A 15,980-nucleotide genomic window follows, 5' to 3' on the forward strand; every position below is an offset into this window, starting at 1 on the left:
CCTGGACTACTCTCTCCTGTCCAAGAAAACAAGCCAGTTGTAGGCACAGAGACAATAGGATCACCATGAGTTTGAGGATAGCCTGGACAACATATCAGGTCCCTACCTCAAAATAACAAAGAAACAAAAAACCGGGGTTATCTGTATGTGTAAAAGTCTATTCATATGAAATTCTAGGTGAAGGTACTATGGCTACAGAAAATCAGCTCAGTCATTGAAGAGGGCTGGGGTGGAAGGAGGGGCCCAGAGCAACAGGACAGCAAAAATTCCAGGCTCGTGGAAATGTGTGTATCACGATCATGGTGGTTACACAACTCTGTGTGCATATGTTTGCATGTGTGAGAGCAATGTCAGTCAAATTAAAATTGGTGAGTTTCAGTTGATCATGGCATTGCATACCTTTGATCTCAGGACCTGAAGCCAGAGGCACACTGTGAGTTTGAGACCAGCCTGGGACTTCCCGCTTTCTCTGCCCGTGTGTGTGTGTGTGTGTGTGTGTGTGTGTATGTGTGTGTAAAATACTGGGGGTTTGAGCCACAGGATCAACATGCTGGCAGGAGAGAGTCAGCTCCTGCACACTGTCCTCCAACATGCACAAGCATGCCATAACACAGCTGTACCCCGTTACTGCACCCCATTAATATAAAAAAGCAATCATTTTTAAGTTGGTGACACCGAGTGCATAAAAATTATACTATATACTAGGAGGCCTCTGGAAGGGGATGGTGCCGGAGAAGAGTCCTGAAGGAGAGGGAGGACGATGGGGGAGTGTTCCCCAGCAACAGGAGAGGTTGCCAGACGAGGTGGACACCTGTGATTCCAGCACTCGGTGGGTAGAGGTAGGAGGCTCAGGCCGGGATCCAAGCTGCTTGGGAAGCTGAGGCAGGAGGACTATAAGGCAGTCCAAGAGCCTGCCTCGGAATAAAATGTGGGGAGGTGGTTGAAGGCCGGGATCAATGCTTAAGAGCGCATGCTGCCTTTGCAGAGGGTCTGAGTTTGATTCCCAGCACCCACCTCTGGCTGGTCACAACCCCTGGTAACTCCAGTTCCAGGGGCTCCAACACTCCAGCCTCAGCAGTCACCTCCACCCATGTGCACAAAATCCCACAGAAAACACATAACTAGAATTAATAACACAGTAATAAATGGGAGAAAACTAACCGCAAGGAAACAAAAATAAAACAAAAGCTGAGGGTGTAGGCAGGTGACAGAGCATTCACAAGGCCCCCAGCTGGGTGTCCTAGAGGAGGCAGCTAACGAGAAAGACTGCTTTGCAGTACCTTTGACCACATAGTAAGTTCAAGGCCAGCCTGGGCTATGTGAGCCAGTGCCAAACAAAAATAAGGAAGGAGGGTGGAGAGACAGCTCAGCCACTAAGAGCTCTGCCCTTCCAAATGACCCAGGTTCGATTCCCAGCATTCAGTTTGTGGCTCTTCACCATCTGCAACTCCAGTTCCAGGGGATCTGATGCCCTCTTCTGGCCTCTGCAGGCACACGTGCAGGCAAAACACCCATACAAATAAAACTTTGCAAAAATTTAATTTAAAAAAAGGCAGGAAGAAAGGCAAAAATAAACAAATTGGGCATGGCCTACAATTGGGCATGGTCTACACTTCCTGGGAGACTGAGGCAGGGGAATGGAAAGTATGATGCTATTCTGGGCTACCTAGTCAGACTTTGTATTAATAACATTAATAATAATTAATATATGTTTATATATAAAAGTGTGGTGGTGCCCACCGTTTATCCCAGAATTGAGAGACTGAGGCAGGTGAATCTCTGTGAGTTCAAGGCCAGTCTGATCTACATGGAGAGTTCCAGACCTGCCAAGACTACACAGTGAGAATGTTTCAAAACAAGCAAATAAAAATTTAGACAAAACAAAACAAAATGAGAGAAAATGAAGACACAAATCCAGATCTACTAAAGCATAGTGTCAAATAAGCTATCTGAATCTCCAACGGCCCACGGGGACCCTCTAGACAGGACTGGGAACAGCCTATGGACCCTGAAAAATCTCCTGCCACCTTTCAGCTCCCTTCACTTAGCAATGTTCTCCAACTACCAAGTAGCTTCTACTATGGACCAGCCCCAAGTCTCTGCCCATATCTGCGAGACTCGCTGACCACAGTTTGCGTCCTGGAGTTCATGTGGCTGCTGCCCCCTGGTGGCCAGAGTCATGCATTACTGACAATTCTATGGCCACGCCCAAACCCCAACCCCTTCAGGAGTTCATCCCAAGCCACGCCCATTACTTGCCTGCTCTCGGGCCGGGCCTGCTCACTCCTTAAACCCAAAGGGAGCTTTTCAATCCTACATGGCTTTCCTTCTTTCCATCACGGGACCACAAAATACCCTCCCAGCATCCAAGAAGGCCCACTTTCTTGGTTCCGTGCAAGCAGGAATCAGCCCTTCCCACAAATGCTATACCTAGGACAGCAATCATAAACTTGTTTAATTTAGTACTCTCTCCCAAATCCCTCCAGAAAGCGTTGAAAGCATTCCCAAAATAACACATCAAATCTTTCCGTGTAGCCCCCCACTCCCCAACATGGAAGAAAGGAAGGAAGGAAGGACTAAAACTAAAAGTGGAAGGAGAGTCCGGGCAGAGGTGGTGCACACCTTTAATCCCAGCACTCGGGAGGCAGAGGCAGGCGGATCTCTGTGAGTTCGAGGCCAGCCTGGTCTACAGAGTGAGTTCCAGGACAGGCTCCAAAGCTACAAAGATAAACCCTGTCTCAAGAAACAAACAAACAAACAAAAGTGGAAGGAGAGTCAGATTTGGGGGATCACTCCTGATACAAAAGGTTGTTTATTTTATACTCTATATTTATTTATGGGGGGAAAGAATGTAGTAGTTAGAGAACAATTTGTGAGAGTCAATTATCTGCTCCTGCTGTGCACATCCTCGGGATTGAACTTGGGTCATCAGGGTTGGTGGAAAGCCCCTTTACCCTGTGAGCCATCTTGCTTGCCCTGAAGTGATCTTTCTGTAACGTGGCTCTGATGGCGTTGCACTCCAGGCTGAGGATGTGGTTCAGTCAGTAGAGTGCTTGCTTAGCATGCAAGCACCTTAAGAGTCTAGTCCCAGCATGGCAAAAATCAGACATGGTGCTGTACACATGTAGTCCCAGTCTTGGGAAGAAGGGGCCATTGGCCATACAGTGAATTTGAGGCCAACCTGGACTACATGATACCCAGTCTCTTTTTTTTCATATTTATTTATTATGTATACAATATTCTGTCTGCGTGTATGCCTATAGGCCAGAAAAGGACACCAGACCTCATTACAGATGGTTGTGAGCCACAATGTGGTTGCTGGGAATTGAACTTAGGACTTTTGGAAGAACAGGCAATGCTCTTAACCTCTGAGCCATCTCTCCAGCCCCGATACCCAGTCTCAAAAAAGAAAAAAGTCACTCATATTTAAAACTGTCCCTGGGCTCCCCGTTACCAACAGGATCAAAACCTAATTCCTTAGCCCACTTTTGAGATCTTCACAGTGTCTGGCTCTTCCTCTGGCCAGGGCCGGCTCTGCACCATTTACTCCAGCTACACCAGCTCGTCACAGCTCAAATCTGCCTCCTTCTACCTCCTGGCCTTTGCACAAGCAGTTCACACCCCACACATTCCCCAACCCCCATCCACTCTCCCCTCCCCACCGCTCCTTGCTAATGCCTATTCAACTCCAAACACCAGCTCATGTTTCTTCTTTTCTTAAGTTTTAAACAATCTATTGTATGTGTAGGAACATTTCAGCTCTGTGTATGTGTATATGTACACCATGTGTGTGCCTGGTGCCTTCAGAGGTCAGAAAAGGGTGTCAGAATCCCTGGAGCTAGCTATGGATGGTGTGAGCTGCCGTGGGGGAGCTGGGAATTGAACTCAGGTCCTCTGCAAGAGCAGCAAGGGCTTTTACCTGCTGAGCCATCTCTCCAGCCCCCAGTTCATCATCACTCCAGCCCCCAGAGCATATTTCTTATGCTATTGTGAATCACCACTTGCTATATTCATCTACTAAATCCGCACAGCCTGAAGACCTGCACAACGCCCATGGGAGGTTCTAAGGACACAAAGAGGGAAGGGAGAACAAGTTCTTGTCAGCAAGAGTTCACGGTCCAGTAAGAGAGATAAACACATATAAAAATCCCAACATCAGGGTTGGCGAGATGGCTCAGCAGAAAAGGTGCTTGCATCCCAGCATGAGGACCAGAGTTCAATTCCCGGGATCCGCATGGTGGAAGAAGACAACTTTCACAAGTTGGTCCTCCGACTTGACTTCCACACCTGCATGGATGGCTCATACACACACATACACACGCACACGCACACACACATTTAAAAATGTATTGGATTTTTTTCTTAAATCACAACAGCAGTGTCTTTTGGTACACATAATTAGCCAGCAGAATTTCCTTGAGTTTTAAAAGGGAAAAGTCTTCTGGCAATGAGGAGGAGAAAGGTGTTAAAATTAGAAAGGACATCATAAATGTCGTAAGGATTAGACATTTGTGCACCTGTCCCAGGGGTTGCTGAAGCCTAAACGAGAAGAGAAAGGTGCTGAAAACACTGCCTGGGCTCAACATTAAATATTTGACATCTGAGGACATGGTGGAAGGGGGATGGTGAATGTGGTATCAGTGATTGAGTCTAGGAACCTACACATACTGGGTGGGTGCTCTACCACTGAGCCACACCCCAGCCCCTTACTGGGGGGATTCTAGGCAGGGGCTCTACCGCTGAGCTACACCCCAGTTCTCTTTTTACTTATTTTGAGACAGAGTCTCACTGAATCTCCCAGGTTGGTCTCGAATTCACTCTGTAGGCCAGGCAAGCCCTGGACTTGCAATCCTCCTGCCCCAACCTGCCAGGTAGCTTGGATTACAGGCCTGTACCACCAGACCTGGAACCCTGAAGGACCTGGTCCAAGGAAGCTTGACATTTTAGAGAGGATGCATTCGAAGGGACAAAAGTGGAAGCAAGAAAAATCAGTTTTCTGCTGCAGTCACCTAGGCAATGGCCACTGCCAGTGTCATCAGCTTCTGTTATAGCGCTGGCATCTGGGGCATGGATGAAAACTCTACGGAGGTGACTCAAGTTGGTGGGACTTATGTTTGGATGTGAGTGAGGGGTAGGGACATGGTTCACTTGGGTCTCTAGGTGGATGAGAGAACTGCTCATTGGCCTGTCATTCCAGCCACTCAGGAGCTAAGCCTGGGCTGGGGAGTGAGTTCAAGGCCAACCTAGGCAACTTAGTGAGACTGCCTCAAAACAAGAAATAGAGGGGCTAAGGATGCAGCTCAGTGGTGGAGCACTTGTCCAGCATGTCTCTGTTCAGTCCCAACACCGAAGGAGAAAGGAGGGGTAGGGGGAGGGAGAGAGGGAGGGAGAAGGAGGGGAAGGAGGGGGAGGAAAGAAGGGGAGGAGAGAGGGGGAGGAGAGAGGGAGGGAGGGGAGAAGAGGGGAAGGAGGGGGAGGAGAAGAGGGGAAAGAGTATTTTAAGGGTAAGTCTGAAGCTCTGACTAACAACACATAATTAGAAGTCACATGTGGTAACACGTCTGTAATTCCAGCCCTTGGTATGTGGAGGCAGGAGGATTAGAAATTCAAGACCAACTTCAGCCAAATAGAGATGTTGAGGCCAGCTTAGGCTACATGAGACTCTGTCTCAAGAAGCAATAGAAAGCCACGCACTGGGGGCTGGAAAGATGGCTCAGAGGTTAACAACACTTGCTGCTTTCCCAGAGGTCCTGAGTTCAATTCCCAGCAACCACATGGTGGCTCACAACCACCTGTAATGGGATCTGGTGCCCCCTTCTGGTCTGCAGGCATACGTGCAGGCAGAACACTGTATACATAGTAGATAAATCTTTTTTTTTTTTTTTTTTTTTTTTAATTTTCGAGACAGGGTTTCTCCATAGCTTTTGGTTCCTGTCCTGGAACTAGCTCTTGTAGACCAGGCTGGCCTCGAACTCACAGAGATCCGCCTGCCTCTGCCTCCCGAGTGCTGGGATTAAAGGCTTGCGCCACCACCGCCCGGCCATAATAGATAAATCTTTAAAAAGAAAAAAAGTCGGGCAGTGGTAGAGCACACCTTTAATCCTAGCACTCAGGAGGCAGAGGCAGGCGGACTTCTGGGTTCCAGACAAACCTGGTCTATAGAGTGAATTCCAGGGCATCCAGGGCTACACAGAGAAACCCTGTCTTGGGAAGGGGAAATAATTAAAGAGTTAATGGGTGAGAGTCTATGAGTTGATTATGTCTCTCAAGAAAAATATGGAGATTGTAGGACTGGAGAGACTGGAGAGATGGTCAAGAGCACTTGCTCCACCCATGTGGCAGCTTACAACAAGCCATGACAAGTTCCGGGATACCCAACACTCTCTTCTGACCTCCACAGACACCAGGCAGCTACATGATGCACACAGATACATGTGGGCAAAACACTCATACACATGAGAGAGGCAGGGGGGGGGGAGGGAGGGATGGAGGGAGAAAGAGAGGGAGGGAGGAAGAGAGGGAGGAAGAGAGGGAGGGAGGGAGGAAGGAAGGAAGAAAGAGACTAAAGGCAGGCGTGGCTCTGTCGGCAAAGCGCTTGCCCAGGGAGCACAAAGGCCCCTTGGGCTTGAGTTACCGCACCTTATTAACTGAGCACGGTAGGACAGGTACGCTGTCATCTCAGCACTGGGAGGAGGAGGCAGGAGTGTCAGAAGTTGAAAGACATCCTCAGCTACATATGGGAACCTAGGCCAACCTGGGATACATCAGACCCTGCGGGAGTGGGAGCTGATTATGGTGGATGGGATGTATGTGGGGATATGATGTAATCCTAGCACTCAGGAGGCTGAGGTAAGATGAAAAGTTCAAGGCCATGTAGCAAGTCCCTGACAAAGGAAGAGGGAAGAAAGGTCAAAAGGGAGAGAGAAAGATGGGCCAGTGAGATGGCTCAGTGGATAAAGGTGCCTGTCTCTAAGTCTGATGACATGAGTTCAATCCCTGGGGTTCCCATGGCAAAAAGAAGGAACTAGTTCCTCAAAGTGCCCTTTGATCTCCACATGAGTGTATGTCTGTGTATGCGCGCGCACACACACAGGCACACACACACACACACACGGAAGCCAGAGTCTCTTTCAAAAATTAATAACATAGGCCGGGCGATGGTGGCGCACGCCTTTAATCCCAGCACTCGGGAGGCAGAGACAGGCAGATTCCTGTGAGTTCGAGACCAGCCTGGTCTACAGAGCTAGTTCCAGGACAGGCTCCAAAGCCACAGAGAAACCCTGTCTCGAAAAACCAAAATAAAAAAAATTAATAACATTTTGAGGTATGGGTAGTTAGGGCTGTGTTGATGTCTGTGACCCATGTTCCCACCGAAGGACATGCCGATGTCTGTGTGGAGATGATGGGGAGGCCCATGATCCATGCTCCCGCTGACTCTGAAGAGCAAGGAGGCTACCTCTGCTGTGATATGGATGACTTCTGATACACAGTTGAGAGGGAGGGACAAGGAAGGCTTCTGTGACAACCCCAACCCCCACCCCACCCCCAAGAAGGTAACAGCCAAGACAGGAAACCACCAAAGAGAACGCTGAAGAAGTGTGATAAGGATGATGAAGGGTGACTCTCCACAACCCATAGCTGTTGGCGAGTGGGGGTGGGGTGGGGTGGGGAGGTCATGAGGGTGGGGGGGGGCAGACATGGAAGGACTGGGAAGTGACTGTGATCTGTCTGCAGGATGGGAAACTCCCAGAGGATCAATAAAAATGTTATGTTCAAAAAGGAAAAAAAATTAGTAACATTTATTTTGAGGAATGTGTGTAGGTGGGGCTGTGTGTGTGGCCCTCTCCCCCTCCCTCCCCTCCACTTAGACACAGATTATGGGAAACAGTACACTGTCCTGCTCCAGAGCACCCAAAGGCTTCAGAAGAGATCCAGCCTCAGCCAAGCTGCTCCTGGATTCCTGACCCATAGGAACTGATTGGGATGTTTGTGGTTTGATGCATGAGGCAAAAGCCAAGAAAGGAAAGAGAGAGAGAGAGAGAGAGAGAGAGAGAGAGAGAGAGAGAGAGAGAGAAAGAGAGAGAAAGAGAGAGAGAGATCCCCGGATTGGGTATGGGGTCCTTAGCTCACTCAGTGTGAGCCGCAGGGAGGTGGAAGATGGACGGCAAGGAGAAATGGGCTGTCCAGGATATCCACTGTCTGCCTTCCCAGCATCCAGCTCCCCTCAGTTCCCTGGTTTCTCTGAGGAACCACTTTGGGGCACTAAAATACATTTCCATGAGACTGTCCATCAAGAAACCCAGGCCATCTGCAGGCTAAGGGGAGATCACATGACTCAAGTTGCACCAAGCAGAGTCTCTCCCTTGAATTTGACAGAAGGCCTAAACCTGGCAGAAGCTAATTCATGCTGTGGTCCCAGCACTGAGGAGACCATTCCTCTTCATATACCTGGCCTCTGTCCAGCCTTTCCTGGAATCTGGTTCTTGGGTGTCATTCTCATTTTCTTTCAATAGATAATGTCTTAGTCAGGGTCACTATGCTTCAATAAAACACCACAACCAAAAGCAACTTGGGAAGAAAAAGGTTTATTTGGCTCACACTTCCTCATCACTGTTCATCATTGAAGGAAGTCAGGACAGGAACTCAAGCAGGGCAGGAACCTGGAGGCAGGAGCTGATGCAGAGGTCATGGAGGGGCGTTACTTATAGGGCTTGGTCATCATGTCTTGCTCTGCCTGCTTTCCTATAGAACCCAGGACCATCAGTCCACGGATGGCCCCATCCACAATAGGTTGAACCCTACCCCATCAATCACTAATAAAGAAAATGCCTAGCTAGCATTAGTTGTGAACGCCTTTAATTCCAGCACTCAGGAGGCAGAGGCAGGCAGATCTTTATGAGTTTGAGGCCAGCCTGGTCTACAGAGCAAGTTCCAGGACTGATTCCAAAGCTACAGAGAAACCATGTCTCGAAAAACCAAAAAAATAAAAGAAAGAAAAAGCTTGCCTCCACCCTGATCTTACGGAGGCATTTTCTTAACTGAGGATCCCTCCTCTCAGATGACCTGTGCCAGGCTGACATAAAACTAGTCAGCGGAGATATTATTCTCCATGACTCAGAGAAACCCCATCTCAAAACAATTAATACTAACAATAGTAATAAATCATCTGAGCCCAGAGAGCCTGCCACACAAGCCTTATTATGTGAGCTCACAGCCTAGAAGCCACTGAGGCAGGAGGAAAGGACAGACTTAGTCACATTGTCCCTGATCTCTACCTGCACTCCACAGCAAATCCCTACATCTCTCCACCCCAAACTAATAAAGAAAAAGTTATTTCAAAGAATTTTGGAATGAGATCATGAGGGTGAAGTACAGAAGATGGGGGAGGGGCTGTGCGTCTGTCCGTTTGGAGCTTTTGTTTCTTTTTGTGTCCCATGCTTTGGGTTTGGTTTGTTTTGGGCAGAGCTGTGAGCTTGTGGTTAAGATGGTAGAAATTTGCACGTTTCCTGACTGGGGAGAGAGGAGGGAAGGAAAGCGGAATCCTGTATTCTAAGGAGTTGTGCAGGATGGGAAGGAGGACGGATGCCATGCACCCTGAGCAGAGACCTGAAGGTGAGGGACACATGGATGTGGACGCCCGTCAGTTGGAACACGAGACTGAAGGAGCACGGCTCAACCACCTGTGTCTCTTTTATTACGGCTGAAATGGCAGGGTTGGACCCAAGCAGAAAAGGATGAGAGAGGGGTGATGAGAAGTTCAAGTGAACATTTGCTACCACTCATTTTAGACTCAGCCCCCTAGACCAGAGGTAGTTGGCATGGTAGAGGAAGCTGGTCATTCCCCAATCCCACCCCGGCAGCCCACCCTCCACATTTCTCTATCCATGTGGACAGCATAATATCTGTTCGTCTTTTTTTTTTAAATGGGGTTATAAATACTTGTGTGTGTTTTGCTTCTATGTACCTTTGTGTGCCCCAAGCATGCCTTCAGGGGTCACAAGAGGGCGTCAGACCCCCTGGAACTAAATTACATATGGTTGTGAGGTATCATGTGGGTGTTGGGAACTGAACCTGTGTCCTCTGGAAGACCAGCCCGTGCTGAGCCATCTTTTCAGTCCCTTTCCCCTTTACGGTATTGAGGACTAAATTCCCACATCCTATACAAGTGCTCTGTTGCTAAGCCACACCCCAGCCCCTCACTGGGGGATTTTAGGCAGGGGCTCTACCACTGAGCCACACCCCAGCCCCTCACTGGGAGATTCTAGGCAGGGGCTCTACCACTGAGCCTTCTTTGCACTGTGGTTTGTGTGTATGAGCACACCAGAAGTTGACTTTGGTAGCTCCCTCAATCACTCTTCACCATATTTTTTGAGACAAGGTCTCTCACTAAACCTGGAGCTCACCCATTTGGCTAGACTGCCTAGTAAGTAAACCCCAGCAATCACCCATCTATCTCTACCACCCCCCCCCCAGAAGCTGGGATTACAAACAAGTAGACCACATTTTCCACGGGTGCTCAGGCCTCCCCATGCTTACACAATGAGCCACTTCACAGACTGAACTACATCCCTGGGCCCTCGCTGTCTGAGGCAAGGTCCTGCCTCACTTCCCGAGCAGCCAGGACTACAGTCTGGCTGGACCCATCTAGCACTGTCTTCTTAGCATCCAATTAAGCTCTCCTTGAAAAGTACCAGTGTGGCCTTAGTGCAAAAAGATCACGTCTTCCAGGTACTTCTCCCACTCTGCGTTCTATCAATGCCTCTGCCTCCCAGGTGCCGGGATTAGAGAGGTGCAAAGAGGTGCGCCACCACCACCCAGCAAATGTTTTTTATTTTATATATATGGGCATTTTGTCTGTATGTGTACCACGTACTTGCCTGGTTCCTGCATAGATTGGCCAAGGTGTCCCCTGAATTGGAGTAACAGTTGTGAAGATGCCTTGTGGGTGCTACCAATAGAATGAGTCCTCTGGGAGAGCAGCCAGTACTGTCAACCACTGAGACCGAAGTCTAGCCCCAAGCTCCAGAATATTTGTGTGCGATGCTGGGAACAGAACCCAGAACCTTGAACATGCTAAGCAAGCACTTTATCACTGTGCTACATCCCTAGCCCTAGGAATTTAAATCTGGGACTCAGACAGTCCTGCCTGTCACTTTGCGCTGTCACTCAGACAAGGATCTCACCTCCATGTTTACAAGCTTGTGTAGGGAATAAATGCATGCAAAGCCTTTGGCCCTGTGCCTGGCACGTGGTGCAGGTACTCAGGAAGAGTCCTTCTGTGTACCGTACACTTTCGGGTAATGACTCAGTTCAAGGTGTGGTCCAGGGAGTGGACTGCTGGGGTGGAGGCTGTCAGCAGGTGTGGTGGGAAGAGGATGTGACTACAGGTAACAATAAATCATGTCATCACAGGGCAGGATGCACACTGGGGTGGAGAGAAGGTGGGACAGGGCCTGCCCTTGTCCACCCTACCACAGGGTCCTTACTCAAGAACAAGGAGAAACTAGGCTGGTGAGGTGCCTCAAAGGATAAAGGCTGAGCTCAGCGTCAAGGACCCCCAGACAGGGAGAAAGAAGAACTGACTCCCCAAGTTGTCCTCTGATTTTCACAAGTGTGCCACATACACATGACCAAATACAACACACAAACACACATACACACACACACACACACACATGCACACTGTAAATAATTCTAAAAACTAAATAAGCAGAAATTAAACAGGCATAGTGACACACATATATAAGGAGGTGGAAGAAGGACCAGAAGTTCAAGTTAGTCTAGGCTACATGAGACTGTCTGGAACTACTGCTCCTACCTACTCCCCCAAAAAAGATTAGCAGAAAGTACCTGGGCACAGTAACACAACTGTAATGCCAGCACTGGGGAAAACCAAAGCAGGCCAGTCTAAACTACATAGCAAACGCTATCTCAAAAGACAGGGAAGGGGGAGGCTAGAGATGGCTCAGCAGCCAGGCAGCTCTTGGCTATCACTGCTGCTCCTATAGAGGCCCACAGTCTGGTTTCCAGCAGCTACACAATCCAGCAGTCACAACCTCCTGTGAATCTAATCTAGATCTATGGGAACCAACGCCCTCTTCTGGTCACCACGTGCACATACGCACACACAATCTTGAGTATTTTCTTACAAGAGCGGAAATTAATCACTGGGAGAAGGAAAATAAGTCACAATGATTCACTACTACATACCCAACAGAGAAGCAAATTAAAGCGTGTACAACAAGGCCGTGTGAGGAAACAGGGAACTCTCAGTGTTGGTGAGAGTGTTATCTGTACATCCACTGTAGGGAAACTGTTTCTAAAAATAAAATGGCATAGCAGGGAGAAAATAATGTCCCTCAAAGAGACTCACTGCAGGGCAGTGGTTCTCAACCTGTGGGCTGTGACCCCCTTTAGGTAGCATATCAGATACTTATATTACAATTCATAACAGTAGTAAAATTAGTTATGACATAACAACATAATTTTATGGTTGGGGGTCAACATAACAGGAGGTCAGAGCATTAGGGAGGTTAAGAACCACTGTTGTAGGGGCTGGAGAGATGGCTCAGCAGTTAAGAGCACCGGCTGCTCTTCCAGAAGACCTGGTTCAATTCCCAGCACCCACATGGTGGCTCACAACCATCTGTAATTCATTCCAGGAGATCCCACACACTCCTCTGACTTCCATAGGCACCAGGCACACACACGATACACATTCAGACATACAGGCAAAACAGTCATACACATAAAAAATAAAAATATTTTAATCTTTTCATGTGTTTGTCTGCATATATGTATGTGTACCATACGTGCCTGGTATCTACAGAGATCAAAGAGGACATCAGATGACCTGGGACTGGAGTTAAAGACTACTGTGAGTTACCACATGGGTGCTAGAAATCAAACCTGGGTCCTCTGCAAGAGCAGCCAGTATTCTTAATCATAGAACCATTTCTCCCCCTGGGTGGATTACTTAAATAAAAAAATTTGATAGTAAAAAAAGTTACTTAAATCAAAGCAAATAAATAATAAAAGTCTGAAGCAGGTAGGTTATGTGGTCACAGGTGAAAAATGGAACAAGGAATGCAGGAGCAGATCCCTTAAAGAGGAGGTGGCTCTGGGGACGTCTGCTTTCAGCCCAGTGAGACTGACTTTGGTGCTGTTGAAATCATTCCGTTCACTGGAAGACCCTAACTGGAAGCAGAAGACCAAAAGCAGTAGAGGAAGACATACAGTGTCCTTCTCTGGGCTCTGCATGGACGCATAACAAAACAAACATTAAAACCAAAACAAGTGAATAAACACAAAATGAGAAAACTAATTTAGCTGGACAGTGGGGGTGCACGTTTCTAATCCCAGAACTTGGGAGGCAGAGGCAGGTGGATCTCTGTGAGTTTGAGGCCAGCCTGATCTACAGAGCGAGTTGCAGGATAGCCAGGAATACACAGAGAAACCCTGTCTTGAAAAACCAACCACCAACAAATAAATAAATATAACTTCTGCTTGGTTAAGTCACTATGTCTATGGCAACTTTAGGATTATAAGATACAGTGTCAGACAGTATCTACTAAACCAGAGCTTATTCACACTCATGGCCAGCAATTCTACCTCAAGTGAGATCCCAGTGGAAAGAAGAATTTGCTCACAAAACAAAAACACAAACATACACAAGAATGTTCACATCGGCTTCAAATGGGACCATCTCAAAATATCCATCCAGCACATGAATTAATGGTGTATCTACCCAATAGGATACTACATAGCAACCAAGACCCATCAATTTCAGATAAGCACAAATGGAAGAACCTCAGAGTATCAGCGAATAAGTCAGACACAACACAAAATATATGAAAAAATAAAAATACATTGTAGCAGCTGGGTGTGTGGAAGGCAGAGGCAGCTGGAACTGGTAGAACCTCCTGGAGAGATGGTACTGTAGTTATTTATTTTTTGACATGGGGTTATAAGATTTTACCTTACTATGTGGTATCATATGTACTTTTCTGAAAGTCCTATTTCATGACTCAATGCTTAACCTGAAGATGCTAACAAACAGGCAGCGTCTCTCCCACACCGTCCTGGGACTTCTCCAGTTTATGCCAAGTGCTCACTCAGTCATAGCTCTCTGGTCTGTGAGTCATCTAGTCCCCAGTGTGGCTTGTTACCAGAACAGGGGCTCTCAGGGTCTTCAGGCAACCCGGGGACATAAAGGCTTCGTGGAATAGTTGCTGTCAAGCCCCACACACACTAGACCTACCTTAGTCACCTTATATTGTCATTGCAAGGCCCCATGTCTGTTTGTGACAGTTCTCAACTCCCCACACAGAAAAACGTGGAAGTGGGTGGAATGCACACCAAATGAGGGTGCAGGTGGCTTCTTCCCATTTTATGTCTCTTAGCTGCAGTCTCTACATCTCATTCAGGAATGTTCTCTGAGGCCCTGGAAAGGGCTGTTCTACCCAACACACACCACACCACACCCCCCACACACACAGGGACCATTCTGGGGAACTCCTCATTTACAGGCCAGCCCTCAGCTCTGTTCCATGTGGAATGAGGGGCCATTATCCTCAAGCCCCCACAGGATCCTATCCTGATTCTGGACTTTTGAAGCTCTTGGACTGCCCTCACAGTGCTGGTCAAAGGCACTTCTGGGTGTCAGTCATCTCTAGTACCCAACACTGACAAGCCCCGGAGAGCTCTGTGGAGCATGCACCACCGTGGATGGCTCTGCCAGGCCAGACAATGCCTCAGGCTCGCACCACTACAGGCTTCCGGGAACACACTGCACCTGCGTGGGCTCCTTCCCTCCAACACAGGTTCATTTCTTTCTGGTGCACATGCCAGGCAGAGGTGACGGGGTAAGGTGGGGTGGAGCTGGAAACCTGCCCAGGCAGAAGCCACAACCTGGAGTTGAAAGGTCAGAAGAGCAGCCACAAGGCTTGAACAGAGGCGCATCCCGGAAGTGAGGTGGGAGCCAGACCTAGGCTAAGGCAGGTGGCAGTTTCCACCTCCAGGTACACATAAAACCCAGAAGGGAGCCTCAAAGCTAAATTGTGGTAAACTGTGTGCCTAATGGTGCTCTGAAGGCAGGGGCAGAGGATCTCTGAGTTGTAGGTCAGCCTGGTCTACACAGTGTTTCAGGCCAACTAGGGCTACAAGGAAGACCCTGTTCTCAACAAACTAACAAAACAAAGCCGAGGCTCCTCTCAGGTCGGACAGTTAAGAAGGGCTACTTAAGTCAGCCTCCCCTCCCGCATGAGCACCAGCAAATCACAAGGGAGCTGGCTGGACTAGCCTCCCTCCATATCCTGGACAAAACTGAACCACCAGAGTCCCTGTCCACCAACCAGCAGAGGTCCAGGAAGGAACCTAGACATGGATAAGTGCACTTCTTGGTCCAGAAAAGGGCAGCCCCTGGAATCTGTACCCACTCACCTCCCAACTGTCAAGTCCTCCTCCTTAGGCCCTAGGGATGGAAGACTTGGGTTCTGTGTCAGAAGTTCCATCTCCTGCATCTCTGCCTTCAGAGGAAAGGCGCCGAGTGCTCCCTCAGCAAGCAGTGCTTCAGCTTTAGAAAGATGAGGACTGGAAAACCCCTGGCTGCCTCTCCTCTCCAGTGTCCCATCTCCAGGGCTCCATCAGCTCCTCTCCCTGAGCAGGCTGAAAATCCTGAGGTCCTCTTTCAGAATTCAGTTCCCAGCTGCCACTCCAGGCAGCTCACAACTACCGGGAATTTTAGTTCCAGGGATCTGACCTCTCAGGCTTCCATAGGCTGTATGTATGTGCACGCACACACACATACACATATGCATGCACACACCCTGAAAGCGCTGGAGAAATGTTCAGTGGTTAAGATCACTGGTTCCTCCTTCAGAGGGCCCCACACCCTCACAGTGACTCAGGATATCCAACACCTCTGGCCTGCTTGGACACTAGGAACACATCTGGTCAATGGGCATACGTGCAGGCAGAAC

Source organism: Microtus oregoni, unplaced genomic scaffold (genome assembly GCF_018167655.1).
Source record: "Microtus oregoni isolate MIOR12 unplaced genomic scaffold, Mior012 000006F_ref0000085, whole genome shotgun sequence".
NCBI lineage: Eukaryota > Metazoa > Chordata > Mammalia > Rodentia > Cricetidae > Microtus > Microtus oregoni.